This window comes from Cavia porcellus, unplaced genomic scaffold (assembly GCF_034190915.1).
Source record: "Cavia porcellus strain 051 isolate PalLab524CR breed Dunkin Hartley unplaced genomic scaffold, mCavPor4.1 scaffold_28, whole genome shotgun sequence".
Classification (NCBI taxonomy): Eukaryota; Metazoa; Chordata; class Mammalia; order Rodentia; family Caviidae; genus Cavia; species Cavia porcellus.
Window position 1 is genome coordinate 43930825 of NW_026947511.1, and position 14903 is coordinate 43945727.

Consider the following 14903-nt stretch of genomic DNA (forward strand, 5'->3'; position numbering starts at 1 on the left):
AATATTTGATACATATAACTTACAGATTGACTATATTTTTCTTTTTCTTTTCAGCACTTTAAAGCATAGCACTCCACTTTGTTGTGATACTGATAATTTTTATGAGAAATCTGCTGTAATTACTAGCTTACTCTTTAGCATGTCTTTTTTCATCTAGCCATCTTCCAGATTTTCCTTTTCCTAGATCTTTAGTCTTCAGGTGGCCAAAAGGTGTGTGTTTACCTGTATGTACATGTGTCCATCTTGCTCGAAGTCTTTATCTTGCTTCATGTCCTGTGAGCTGCTTAGACTGGGATTGAGTGTATGTTAGTAATTTTGGAAAATTCTCAACCATTATTTTTTTACATACACTTTTTTTTTTCCCCCACGATGCAATTCAGGCTGGCCTTGAACTGACTTTTGTAACCCAAGCTGGCCTCCAACTTCCAGAGAACCTGCTGCCTCAGCCTCCAAATGCTGGCATTACAGGCATACACCACCACTTCTGGCTTTTATTTTCTTTCTTTATCTAGTATAATAGTTATACTTCTTCATTTTCTTCTCCCTCCACCCCTCCCCCCACTATGGTACAGTTTGAGTAATTTCTATAGCTCTAGCATCAAAACATACATGAAATGCAGAACGTTTCCTACATGTTGGCCCTCTGACCTGAGACCACCAGCCTCCAGAACCATGAAAAAATAAGGGATGTTTGTTTAAACATAAACCAAAGCAACAACAATGAAAGAAAATGCAGAGAAATCCATAATGCTTATATGGTAAAACTGTGTGAGTACAGGGAAATGGGGAACAGCCATGAAAAAGCTACAGTGTCAAGACAAAAGAACACAGGTTGTTCAAAGAAGTAGTAAGACTAAGAACTGATTATTAATCAGAAACAGAAATCTAGAAAGAAGTAGGATGGTATATCTAAAAGGGCATAAAGAAAATAATTTTAAAATTATGATGCAAACACAAAGGACCTGCTCTTCAGACATAAAAAGAAAATGTTGCCATGCAAACAGAAATGAAGAAAGTTGCACCTGCTGGTTTGCATTAAGAGGAGTATGGTGTTAAAAGCAAAATCTCAAAAAATAAAAAAATTCAGATAGGGAGAAAAATGCCAGAAAAACTGGTAAACAGGATGTAATGAAACTTCAGCTTAACTAAAATTAATATCGATTACAGAAACAATTTTAATTTCTTCTGGAATTTAAACAGTATAAGACCAAAATGGATCCTAACAGTAATGTGGAGCAATAAGTGGAGCAAAGTTTGCTAAGATGGGGCAATTTGAACAAGAATATGGTAGGTGATGAACACAGCCAGGGAGAGTGCGCTCCTCCCCAAGAACCTAACAGCTGGAGTAGAACATGAGTCTTTTCATATCCAAATTGCTCTTTTACTACATTGTGCTTTTAATTTCTCCATTTTTGATGCTACCACCAAGTTTTAGTTTTCTCTCTTTTTTCTAAAACTGCTGGGTTACTCTGTAATCAATCATAGGCCTGAATTTTACTACAACTTTTGTCTCCTTAACCACAGCCTGCCACCTCAATACTTAATGTATCTTTGAGTGCTCTTCCCGCCATGACTGCCTTCTCATCAAGCCGTTTTCCTCCTCTTCAGTAGACGTTTTGTATGCCTTAAAATCTTATCTTTTGGCCTGGGATTTAGCTCAGCGGCACAAGCACCTGCCTGGTAAGCGCAAGGGTTGGGAGTTTGATCCCCAGTACCAAAAAATCAAAAAAAGACACAACCTTATATTTTAACTAGTGACTGTTGTGGTTAGGCCTACTGTTTTGTCTCTTCCCCTTCTTAAAACAACAGCCCTCCTGTAGCTAGCACACTCAGTTCTGTCTTCAATTCAGGATCCATCTGAAAACCTTTTTCTTTTGTAAATGAAAATAATTTAACCACCTTAAAAGGAGGTGCTTATACAGTTTGGTTGAGATAATCCTTAATTGCTTGATAGAGCCAAACACTCATTTTAAACACTGTTTAACCAATCTTCTTTGTTATACGTATTTATTTTTGCATTATTGGAACCCTCGCAGTTCTATATACTGTGATTTTGATGTATCATAAACATTCTATGTTAGATTGTTGTAATGCAGCAAAGTAATAATTTTGTTATATTTTATTAGCGCAGGTAATAGTTTTGTTATATTTTATTAGCGCAGATTATATTCTTCAGAGATGTTCTTAGCATTGGTATAAATATCCAAGTACTGAAGGGACATGCTGTTGTGTAATCATTTTGTCACTGACTATATCAGTTGTTTGGAAAGTTTAGCAGTGGAAATAACTTGGCAGAGGACATTTCTAAGATAATTAAACTGTGTCAGAAGTATCATTTTTGCTCTACTCAGTGGTCATGGAAGTATGGTGGAAAAGGCACGACAGGGCAGGCCATAGGAAGACATGGGCCTCCGAAGGAGAACGAAACTTGTGCTTCCCTTACTCAACCACTGGAGCAGTTAGAGATCTAGGTTGTTGTCAAAAAGTACTTGATAACATTTTTTTCTCTTTTTAAAAAGCTGCCACTAAAAGCAACTAAAAGAAGTTGCTTATGATATCTAATACCTGGAGAAGAATTGAGGCCCAAAGGCGTTCCTGGACCTTATTTAGTTTGTGTGTACCTGCAAAGTAGTGGCCATGCTCTGTCTTACCTAGAACCAAGCTGACTTCCTTACCAAGTCAGATTTTATTGATTTGAAAGCTGTGTTCTTTAATGAATTGTCATTCAGTCTAGTCTCTATAAAGATGTCTTAGTTTTGTGTCTGTAAATTTATTGTGCAAAGTCCATGTCCATATTACTGCTTTATGTATCCTTAATTGTCCTCCCAAAATGATAATACAAAGACCATTATGTCTTTGGCACAAAAATGTGTCCTTTGGGCAGAAAGCTACTAAGAAATGTATTTGAAAAGAAGAAATAACCTGCTAGCCAAAAAGTTTCAACATACTAACTAGCCAGAATGGCTGCATATAGATCTTTACCCAGGAGCTAAGTATATAAGAATTAAATGTGAAATGATTTACTTGGATCTGACGTGAAAGCTTGCCCGCCCACCTGCCTGCCTGCCTGCCTTCCTTTCCTTTCTCTCTCTCTCCCCTACCCCCCTCTCGCTTTCTCACTCTCTCTTGCATGAACTTGATACAATATTGATTTTCATTACACTGTGAAGATATGAAGAATTCAGAAATAGTTTAGAAAACACTGTGACTTTGCTAGTCTTCATTATTTTTCAAAAAGTAGCATATTTGCCTTTCTGCCGTAACTCAAGTTGAAATGTTTCCTAGCAGACTTGATGTCTTTGTACCAGCCAGTTGTTGATATAGATAATGGAACTATGTTTATTGTAGTGTTCTCCTGCTTACCTTATTATGAAATAAAGTTATTTGTGTGAGGCTCACAGGAAAGGTCTTTGGCTTCTTGAACCAGGTAATTAGAACAGCATGTGGGTGACAGCACATAAACAGTAATCCAGCTCTGTCCAGAAAGATTATTTACCTATTTAGTCACATTTTTCTGTTTTTACTGAATTTTATATGCCAATGTATACTTTTTCTTTTTAATGATTACAATTAAATGTACTTATTATACAGTTAACATATCTGCCATGAGTGGAAAATCCTTTTATTGTTCATTTTACTAACAACAAAGAAGAAGGTAGATTTTCTTTTTCCTTGAAGCCTGTCATGGCTTATCCAGTGATGGGTCACCACCAATGACTGTCAGTCACAGAACATCTCTGTGGCAACTCTTGTGCTGTTCATTTCATGGTACTTGCCACTGCCTCAGATTTAAATAAGCAGTGTTAAACTTTTTGTTTAAAAAGGTGCTTTTTATTGATTCAGAATAGATTTGATTACAGAGGGCTTAAAATTGTAGGAATTTAAAAGTATAGTGTCGGGTTGTGAGTTAGATCCCCGCCTCCCCCAGTATAGGGTCTAGAAGAGGAGCTTCCAGCTTGTGTATCAGTTCTCTAATCTTTTGTCCCTGTTGAGATGTGAAGAAAACAAATTTACAGACACAATGATTTTTCTCCATTTTTAAATAGGCTTGAATTTATCTGTCATGTTTTATGTTTAGCATTTTACTTAGTTTCATCTTTTGTGTGAAGTCAGATTTGCCAAATTGTATAAATGTTTTCATTTAGCAAAACAAACGAGTATCTTTTCTTTATATGAAGCACACATCTTTTCTGCCTCTACTCAGGCCTGTGTGGAAAATTGAAATGTTGAAATATAAGACAATAACCCAAGAAAATTCATTGTAAATTATAAGTAAACCTTTCCTGTACTGAAAGGCTGCCCGGTCTATTACTGTGGAACATACTACCCATCTACAGTTGTTTTATTAGGGGAAAGTATATTTTGTTTTTCTATTTCAAGGTGTAAGGTAACATCTAAGGAAGAAGTTTTGAAAAGCCAGCAGAGGGAGCACATTGTGTGTTTGCTGTGTTGTCTTCAAAACTGTACAGTGTGTTTTTAATGGTTTTGGACTGGTGTAATTAAAAATAAGTATAATTATGTTTCTAGTGTGATTTAAAATTCAATGTAAAATAAAAACCAGAAGGAAGAAGGAAAAAAAAGACTCAAAAGCTGAAAGTTAGTCTTCTCCCCACTGGGGCACTTCAGGTGCATGAAAACCTGTCCCTTCTGAACAGTGACCCTCAAAAGGGAATGGCTCAATAGGCATTTTACAAGGTTGAACTAATCATTTCTTTTCTTTTCCCTTTCCCTTTCCCTTTCCTTGTCTTTTCTTGTCTTTTCTTTCTGTCATACCTGGGATTGAACTACTTGCAGGGCAGGTGCTTGTGCCATTGAGCTATATCCCTGGCCGAATTGAATTGAGAACAATAAGAATTGTAGCTTACTCATCAAATGATATGTATATTACATTTATGACGCTGAATTTGACAAATACAATTATTTTTATACAATCCCTAAAAAGAGATTTTTAAAGAAAGTATTTTAGAATAATGAACTGTATTTAATTTGAAAATTTAGTTTTGAAACTGCATGTCAGACATATTTGCTTCCTGAGGATATATCTAATCGTTTCTACCACTTTTGAGTTATATTACTTAACTTAGTCTCTGTGAGCCTCTTGTTTTCTCATCTCAGCGAGCCCCTTCTTTGTCGATATGGGAGGAAACCAGTAGCCATGGCCGTTGGTCCTTGATAATCACTTAGTCATTGCACGGGTTGATGGGATGTTAATCTTTGTCATGAAGACTGTACTTTCTATGATTTTTATTACTGTGTACACTTCTTTCTGAGCTTAAGTCAAGTCAGAATATCTGTCTTCGTAATCTTGTGTAAAGAGAAAGAGATAGATAACTCTAGGGCCAAGGGTCAAAAAGGGCTTTTGGTTTTTCAGCAGGTGCCATTGGGGTATACTTCAGCATAGTTGCATGCTGAACATGAGAGACCAACAAGAGAGTGGAGGAGGAGCTAGTCCACCCTGTTGTTTTTGCCTTCCCACCAGAATTTGGCATGGGGATTTAGCTCAGTGGCAAAGAACCTGCCAAGCAAGCGCGAGGTTGTGAGTTAGGTCCTCGGTGCCCCCCTCCCAAAAAAAGATGAGGAAAATACAACAGGTTTATACAGGTTTAGGGGAGGAGTTATTTGTAGAGCCTGTGGAACAAGACAAGGATGCAAGAGAATTGGAGTTGGTGACAGTCATCAAATAATAGATTATAGAAATTTGGGCTAGGTGAAAGATGAAGAAGTAAGACCAACAAGATGCTCATTACCTGGAGTGGGGTGCACTGGAGAAGAAAAGCAAAAATAGTTGGAATAAAGTAAAGAAGTACAAACTGTGGAAGAGGAAATTGGGCGAGGTGAGAATTTCTGAAATGTGTTTTCAGTTCTGAGGTTCAGGTTATTGCCTTGAGAATTGTTAGCTGAAGTAGAATGGAAGATAAATGTCATTAGAAATGAGATGAAAGCCCTCTGACTTCTGTATCTAGAGGTTGCCTGCAGGATAAAGATGAGGGCGGCAGCTCCCATTTATTGGATTTACTGTATATTGGGCCTGTTGTGTTGTCTTGTGTGTTAACCTACCTGAAAGTCATATTAGATCCGAAATAAAACCTCTGTTGCCCTAGAATTAGGTTGAATAGAAGAAAGGATTTTCAAGGAATTAGTATTTTTTTCTTGAATTCTGACTGTTCATCAAGAAATGTTAAGTGGAAATTTGGGTAGTGTGAAGACGGCACTGTTGTCAACAAGAAGTAGTATTTAGGTTCTTCTCGCTTACTCTGTTGACCTTTCGAACATACAGGTGGGGACCACTACCCTTTTTATGTAGTGAGTCCTTCCTTTCCTTTTTTCTTGTATTTAATCTCTTGACAGCCAGGAAAGTTATCCTTGTTTGGAAATTGTTTGTCGCTACAGATTTGTAGCTTGTAAACAAATGAACCTTAAAAATCTCAAAAGAGAGACTATGCTCAAGAATTTTTGAATGTTATGTGATATTTCTTATTAGTTTCTAAAATAATTTTCCTGTCCTATACAGACAGTATTGCCATTGGCAACTTTAAAAATCATTTTATCCCTTTGCTTTTCAGAAGGAATAGAACAGAAAAATGGTTAAAAATAATTCTTGCTTTAGCCACTTGTCCTTGGAGCTTTTTTTAAAATTTGTTTTTAGTGTAAGCTTTAACCCATATAGCTGCATACATTTCTTCTGAGAATATAGTGATTAATGGTGACTAACAGTAATCAGAAATTAAATTCATCTGATTATCAAGGACTTCTTTTTGCATTAGATAAAATAGACACCATGATAAATATTCATAGAGTATATAAACTAGAACCAATCGAAGCGAATTACTTCTTTGTGTGAAAGAAGGTAGTATGTTTTTTGTGGATCTTTTTATATCAGGTTTGGAATTTCCTATTAAATATACAAGGTTGTTATTGGTTGCCTTACATCTAATCTAATTACATCACTGCTATTAGCAGTGAGTGGAAATTCAGTTTTTTATGTATCATAAACCTGGTGAAAGGCTGATTTCTTGTTGATCTTTGAGGTTCGTATAGGTCAGTGTATTTTTTCTTGGTGCATTTTTGACACTTGGATGCATGGGATTGTGGAAATTTTATGCATTAAAGTTCTTTTATTTTGGTAAGCTGTAACCGAGTTAAAGTGTGTAACACAAGGGCATTAAGAATTAAAGTGCTTTTGATTGAGAAGACATCTTTACATGTGACATCTTTAACCTCCCATTATGTTTGTTTACTTTGCAGTCTTATTTTCAAAATACATAATCATAGCCAAAGTATTTTTCTCTAAACCACTGTTTAACAAAGGATTTCTTCCTTCTTCAGCTCTGATTTTGCTTATTCAGGTCATGTCTCATGGTTTCTAAGCAACCAAGATGATACATGGCTGGGCATGTATGTTGCTACATTTGAGTAATTGTGTATTTTAGCTTTGAAACCCTTAAAAATCTTCAAAAAGGGGTAGGGTGGTACATTTTCTTAAGCACACCCACATTCCGAGTTATCTATGTTTAGTCATAGACAAAATATTAAACTTACATTGCTTAATCGGTATGTGAGAGATTCTTATTAGCACAGTTCTCTACATTTTCTTTTCTAGCAATATAAACTGTTCTATCGAGTCATTAAAGAAAAGAGCATACAAATCACTAAACTAGGAAATATGCAAGTTCTTTCATCACATAGCTATGTTTTACTTTCCTAGAATAGTGTTTTGGTTGTGAGTTTCTGGAACAGTGATGTGCTGGAGCTTGGTGGACCCTCTCCTCAGTGAAGTAACCACGTAGTGAAAATTATTGAAAGTAAAACAGAAGAGAAGCAGAGCATGGAGAAATTCTTACTCATGAAAGTCTAGTAAAATTTGTTAAGGACAGCAAGAGTCTGTTGCATTCCAGATTACTACCCAGCCAGGAATACAGGAATCCCCCACACCCTACCACTGCCCCAGCTTTGGGTTCAGGAGTACAGTTTCACACCACAAAGACACGCTGCTCACAGTGCTTTCAGCCCCATGCTACAGAAGTGCTATTCTAGACAGGTACAAAGTCCTTGCTAAGAGGACTCGGACTTTCTTCCTTGACCTGGTCCCCAATCATACAGCAAGTGCCTCCAACCCCTGTCAAAACAGTAGGCTCCTTAATTGCTCCTTTTCCGTGTTGGTTGTATGGTACAGGTTCCCAGGTCAGTATACCAGGCCTCTCATTACCCCTTCTCCACCTTGGCTGTAGGGAGAAGGTTCTACACCATGAGGGCAGGGTGAACCAGAATGTCAGTCGGGCAGAGTACCTGCTGTTCTCACCCTCAGCACCTGTGTGGCAGTAGAGGTTATACATTGGTATGGGTCAGGCGGTATCTGCAGTCCTGTCCCCAAAGACTTGACTTTATTTGGAACAAAGGCTAGAGACTATGGGCAGTGTTGAAAATAATGTAACAGTTGAGAAGGAAAGGGCAGCTCTATGATGTATTGGAAACACCAGGTGAAAAAGACGATCACCCAGAAATTTAACAGAACCAAGAGAAACACCCCAAAAGGACCCTCCTGGGATCATACACATATGTTGGGTATGACGAGGTATATGTATAGGATATGAAAGTTGTGTGCAAGTAGTAGGTTGTGCCCACTCAGTCTCACTAAGAGCAGAATATGGGTCAGATGTCGCTGTGTCATGGGCAGGTCCAGCAGCAAATGTGGATATTTTACTGATTGAAGGAGCTTAACTGCAGCCTGTGATCAAATGCCAATTCAGCAGTAAACCTCCTCCTGCCTGGGTAGGTGGGAAGGGAAGTGCCTAGGAAATTCAGCTTAAAAATAAGGTCACTTTCATCCCTGGTGGTATGGAAGATTGTGCATATACCTGGAGTTGCACCCTCTCAGGATTAATGACAGAGAGAACCCCCAAGTGACTTTCTTTCCTAAATGCAGGACAAAAAATCTCTTGAAATACAATAGCAATCTCTAGGCCATACACACTTTGAACATTAAAGGTTGAATATCTAACTGTCTTAAGGACAATCTTTTTTTAATTTAAAAAATTTAATTTTATTAATACATGTTTAGGGCCAGGGATTTAGTTCAGTGGCATAAGTGCCTACCTGGCAAGCATGAGGTCATGAGTTTGATCCCCAGGACCCCCAAAAACCCCCAAAACATGTTTGCAGTTCATGCAGTTTACAGTCATCCTGAGCAATGGTTATATGTACAAATCACAGTTTTGTTTTCTTTTTTTTAAGTCCCCTTTCTTCCCCCTCCTACCTCCTCCTCCATTTCCTGTGTCCTGTTTTTCATTCTTGTTGATGCTGTTAATTTTAGCTCGTGGTATGGCAGATAAAATTTATAATAATTTAAGTTACTAGATTCCTGTACAGGGCACATCTTTATTCTATTTCCCCTTCCCTTCTTCCTTATCTCTTTTCCCCTAGGACCACTTCCCTAGTGCAGGAGGTCCATCTCCTTGTCTCCTATCCATCCTTATTATTCTCTTTGTACTTTGATGCATTCTTTCTGGAGTAAGATAGACCCTTAGTGTTGTTTTAATTTGTATTTCTCTAATTGCCAAAAATGTTGAGCTTGTGTTTTTTTTCCTTTCATATATTTGTTGAGCATTTTTATTTCTTTCTCTGTAAAGTATCTGTTCCATTTCTCTTGCCCATTTCTTCACTGGGTCTTTGATTTTAGATGGGTTTTTTTGTTTTTTTGTTTGTTTTTTTAGCTATTTGTGTATTCTAAGTGTAGTAGCTGCCAACACAGTTTTCCCATTCTTTAAGGTTGGTTTTTTTTTTTTCATTCTGATTGATTCTTTTGTTATGCAGAACCTTTTTAGTCTGACATGCTCCCACTTGTTGATTCTTTTTTTTTTTTTTTTTTTTTTTGTCTTTTTCCTTTTTATCGGTACCAGGGATTGAACTCATGACTGCCTGCTTGCAAGGTAGGCGCTTATGCCACTGAGCTAAATCCCCAGCCCCCACTTGTTGATTCTTACTGTTATTTCTAGTGCACTTGAGGTTCTATTTAGAAAATCCTTCCCATACGTATGTCTTCAAGTGTTTCACCTGTTTTTTCTTCTAGTAGGTCTGATGTTTCTGTTTTAATGTTCAAATCTTTGATTCATTTTGATTTTAATTTAGTATATGGTGAGAGATGAGTCCAGTTTCAATCTTCCGTATACAGAGAACCAGTTTTCTTAGCAGCATTTGTTGGACAGATTCTTTCCTCCAACACAGACTTTTGAACCCTTTGTCAAGGGTCAAATAACTGAATGTTTATTCAGGGAAGTTTCTGTGTCCTTGGTTCTGTTCCATTGATCCATTATCTGCTTTTGTTCCAAAACCATACTGTTTTTGTTACTCTTGCTTTGTAGTATTGTTTTAAGTGAAGTATTGCTGTGCCTCTTGCTTTCCTGTTGTTTCTCAAAATTGGTTTTTGCTATTCTGGGTCTTTTCTGATTCCATGTGAATTTTAGGATTGTTTTTTCAAGTTGTGTGAAGTATGCCGTTGGTATTTTGATGGGAACTGCATTGCTATGTGCAACAGTTTGGAGAGTGTGACCATTTTGATCATACTGACTTGTTTATTCAGGAAAAGTGAGCATCTTTTCATTTTCTGATGTCCTCTTCAGTCTCCTTCACAGTACTATAATTTTCTTTGTAGATGTCTTTCACTTTCTTGGTTAGGTTAATTCCTAGGTGTTTCATTTTTCTTGAAGTTACTGCAAATGATAACTATTTGCATAATTTCCTTCTCATCTTGTTCATTGTTGTAAGTTAATGATTTTTGTGTGTTGATTTTGTATCCTAGTAGATTGCTGAAGTTTGTTATTCTAAGTGTTTTTAAATAGAGTTCTTTGGGCCTTCTATATAGAGTATCATGTCATCAACAAATGATGATAATTTAAGTTCTTTTTTTCCTGTATGTCTTCCTTTTATTTCTTTCTCTTGCCTAATTTCTCTGGCTGTTTCAAGTAGAATAGAAGAGGTGAGGGGGACTTCCTTGACTTGTTTCTTGACTTACATGGGAAAGCATTTTGTTTTTCTCCGCTTAGTATGATACTGACTATTGGTTTGTCATAAATAACTTTTATATTTAGGTATGGTCCGTTTGTACTTGTTTTCTTCAGTGTATTTATCATGAAGTATTGTTGAGTTTTGCTGAAAGCCTTTTCTGCATCTATTGATAGGATCATATAGTTTTTGACCTGGGTTCTATGTGACATGTTATATTTATTGACTTACGTATGTTGGATCATCCTTGCATCTCTAGGTTCCTACCTACTTGACCATGCAACATACGATCTCTGTGATAATGTGTTGCATTCTATTGGCTAATGTCTTGTTGAATTTTGGGGGGGGGTAGTGGGAATCAAACTTGTAATCTTGCAGTTGCTGAGGCAGGCATTATATATATATATATGCCGCTAAGGTACATCCCCAGCCTTGTTGAAGATTTTTGCATCTATGTTCATTAAGGAGATTGGCTCATAGTTTTCTTTTTTAGTTGAGTCTTTATCCATTTTGAGGATCCAGGTGATAGATAGTAGCTTCCATAAATGAGTATGGGAGCGCTCTGCCCTTTTTTGTTTCTTTAAAGAGCTTGAATAGGGCCAGGGATTTAGCTCGGTGGCATAAGCACCTGCCTGGCAAGTGCTAGGTCATGAATTCAATCCCCAGTAGCCTCCTTCCCCAAGAGCTTGAATAGTATGTTGATATAACAGTTTTGTAGAATTTAGTATTAAACTCATTAAGTCCTTGGCTTTTCTTAGTTGGTAGATTCTTTATTACTGTGTCAGTTTCATTGCTTGTTATTGTTAAGGATATTTATTTGGGTTAGTTTTGATAGTTTGTATGTTAAGCAGAATCTTTGACCAGCAAGTGATTTTAGATGACCCAGGGCCAACCTCCAGAAAGGAAGGTAAAAATTAAAAACAAAAAAAATAAATCTGAGCAAGACTATCAGAGTGGCATGCTCTGGGATAAATAGACTATATAGAATTGGTTCCACTAAGCCACTAAACAAGCCCAAGAGCATGAGTAGGAGGAAACAGAAGGTAAATAACGTAATTTAGATATCTAGACTAAAAATGGAATTTCTTCCAATGCATAATATATAATACTGTCTGGAGCTCTGTCTCACTTTTCAACATCTTTTCGTTCGTTCTTCTTTCTTTCTTTCTATCGGTACTGGGGATTGAACTCATGACTGCTTGCTTGCAAGGCAGGTGCTTATGCCGCTGAGCTAAATCCCCAGCCCCTCAGCATCATTTTTTCAGGATAGACATGAACTGTACCACAAGCTTCACTGTGCAAAGCCTTTTCAGTAACTCCTAGAAAACATAATGCACACCCAAAGGCCCTTCAGAGTAAGCCACCATCATTAGTGTGACCAGGAAAAAACATAATCACACAGCCATGAGATCAAATGATTGCCAGGGCATCTCTGTAGTGTCAGAGGCTTCTGAGTAAATAGGGAGATGGCCCACAACCAACACCTTTTCTTGGTTTGTGTCAGAGAATGTGAGGATATTATTCAACAAGTTTAGCTGTTCTTTACTAAATGCTCTATTGAGCTGGACAAACTGAGGCTCAAACTGTTCCTGAGGATTACTCAATTCCTGATTTGTGTTGCACACCCCCAATATCTTCATACACTACTGGTAATTTGCAGAACACTGTAAAATGAACTGAGTTTAGAGAATGATATATAACATGATAAGCACAGTAAATCTCTAAAGGCAAAGTCTTGAGATTATGTATAGTTTGGGTTTCTAGAAACTATATGTTTAGAGTTTGTTAAATAGTGTCTGCTGAAATTATAAAATTCATGGCTTGAATTTTATAATGTGTGTGATGAGCTGGGACTTAGGCATCTGGAATTTGTTTATAACAAGTTGTGAGGACTTTGCTGATGTTTTGTATTGTGCATTACTGCCATCAGTGTTCTCTCTAAGGTAGAGGACACAGCAGTGCATACTCATTCTTTTCCAGTCTTCAGTGGCATCCTTTAAGTGAAGAAGACTGTCTGTAGTACCTCTTCCTGTTTCCTTGGAAATCGTATCCATCTTCTAAATCAGCATACTAAATATCAAAGGAGATGAGCCATTTTGATCTGTCACTTGAAGTTCGAAGATTGAGCTTTTTGGCTATAACTCCCCAGTAGGTTTCTAGATAAAGGATTTATTGTACTTTACTTGTGAGATACTGTTATGATTTAGTGTCAAGTGGGGGCCTTTTCTGTGTGTTGATGGGTAGGACATTTGTTAGAAGGCAGCACCCTTGATCAGTTGGGCCAACTCACACAAGAAAAGACATGTAATATCCAACTCCATTAATCACTGGAGCAGTAATTAGTTCTGCTCAGAACCACCTCATGTGACCAGCCCTTCTTCACAACCAGTTAGGAAACCACATGACCTAGCAGGATAGAAAAAGTCCCACGTAAAAGATGGATGATTGTATAACTTTGAAAAAACTTTCGTGATCAATACTATGAAGTTGGGTTATGTTGATGATGAAATTGAAAGGCATCAGCCAACAGGTTAAAGGTACATATGCTTTAATGTAGACAGAGGAAGCAACTTCCCATACGCAGCTTAGGGGACACAATAGCCCTTTCATTGGGATGGCCCACAGGATGCCCATAAAGGGCACATAGCCATTGCTGATACTCCTTAATTAGGGTGAGGACTCCTTGGTCCATGTAAGACTCTCACCTTTGTCGTTCTCCTGAAAAGTGGGTGTGTAGGTTGTTCTCTTATGTTCCCTTCTAGCTAGTCTGGAGAGCAGCCATAGGGCCACCTGTTCACCAGGTACAAACAACTGATCACAGACCCGGCGTGTTCTTGAACATTTACTGCAGAGTTGGGTGAGACAAGATTATTTCCCAGACTTCACATCCTTAATCTTTTCTTGCAGAGGGTGATTTTCCTCCTCATGACGTTAATATGTCTGTCGATGAAGGGCTTGTGTAGAAGAATATGGGCTTATCGGTAAAAGCGCCAAAGAATCTGGGAGAACGTCATGGGAACTGCTTCAGGGACATTTACCCTTGGGAGAGGCGAGCTTCAGGCATGTTTTCAAGGATTGATGAGTGGATCCAGCCTGCTGGTTTCTTGTACCTCACACTGTCTTTCTTTGCCATGGCAGCTTTGAGGAGACCCCTAAGAGTGGAAGTAGTGGTGCTACAGATCTTTATTGTCTCTAGTCAGTTGACACATTTTTTTCTCCTTTGTATGGTAAAGACTGAGGTGGTAATATGCAGTCTGTGGCCTTGTGATTGCATCAAGGAAGAGATTCTTCTCAGTGTGTGGTCCATATTTCTCTTTATGAAAAGGCGCATACCTTTATTTGATACAGGTGGATGGGTATTTTTAAGTATGTAAACTTTAAATGAATCTTACCAAGTAAAACTGAAACAAATACACCCTTTTAACTGGATTTGAAAAGAATTTGTAAGATAAATTGCTCTTAAAGTAGAATATATTTGGATGGCAAGATTCACGCCAGGCCCCTAAGGCAGGAAATTTGGGGCAAGATCTCTAAACATCTTCATATGAGAGCGGTCGACTGCAAGTCATTTTTCCCATCTGATCCTTTAAATTGTTTTTTAAGAGGAGAAAGAAGTTGTTTCTCACATGATTTAGATTCAGAATTGTCACCTGTATCTCGAACACCTTGGTTTAAATTTGCTTGGTTTTAAACCTTAAGCCAACTGAAATCTAACTGCTTTTGCTTTTAAATTAGAAGTAAAACCAGAGAGGTTAAAATGAATAGATACTAGGTTTTGCTTTTATATAAGATAGGTTGTTTTATGGTAAGATGAATAAGTTGCAGTAGGACCCATATCAGATTTCTCAATCTGAGATCAACAGGTTATATTGTCAGTATTAAAGAATATCACAAGTTTGAAAAAT

The 14903-nt window shown here is 37.5% G+C and overlaps 1 protein-coding gene and 1 pseudogene across 2 annotated transcripts in view; one reads left to right on the plus strand and one right to left on the minus strand.

The window, feature by feature from the left end:
- Positions 1 to 14131, minus strand: part of LOC111757945 (manganese-dependent ADP-ribose/CDP-alcohol diphosphatase-like) — a 65496-nt pseudogene extending 51365 nt beyond the window's left edge.
- Zfand3 (zinc finger AN1-type containing 3) overlaps positions 1 to 14903 on the plus strand; it is a 275896-nt gene that overhangs the window by 166102 nt on the left and 94891 nt on the right. The gene's annotated exons all lie outside the window — the stretch shown is intronic.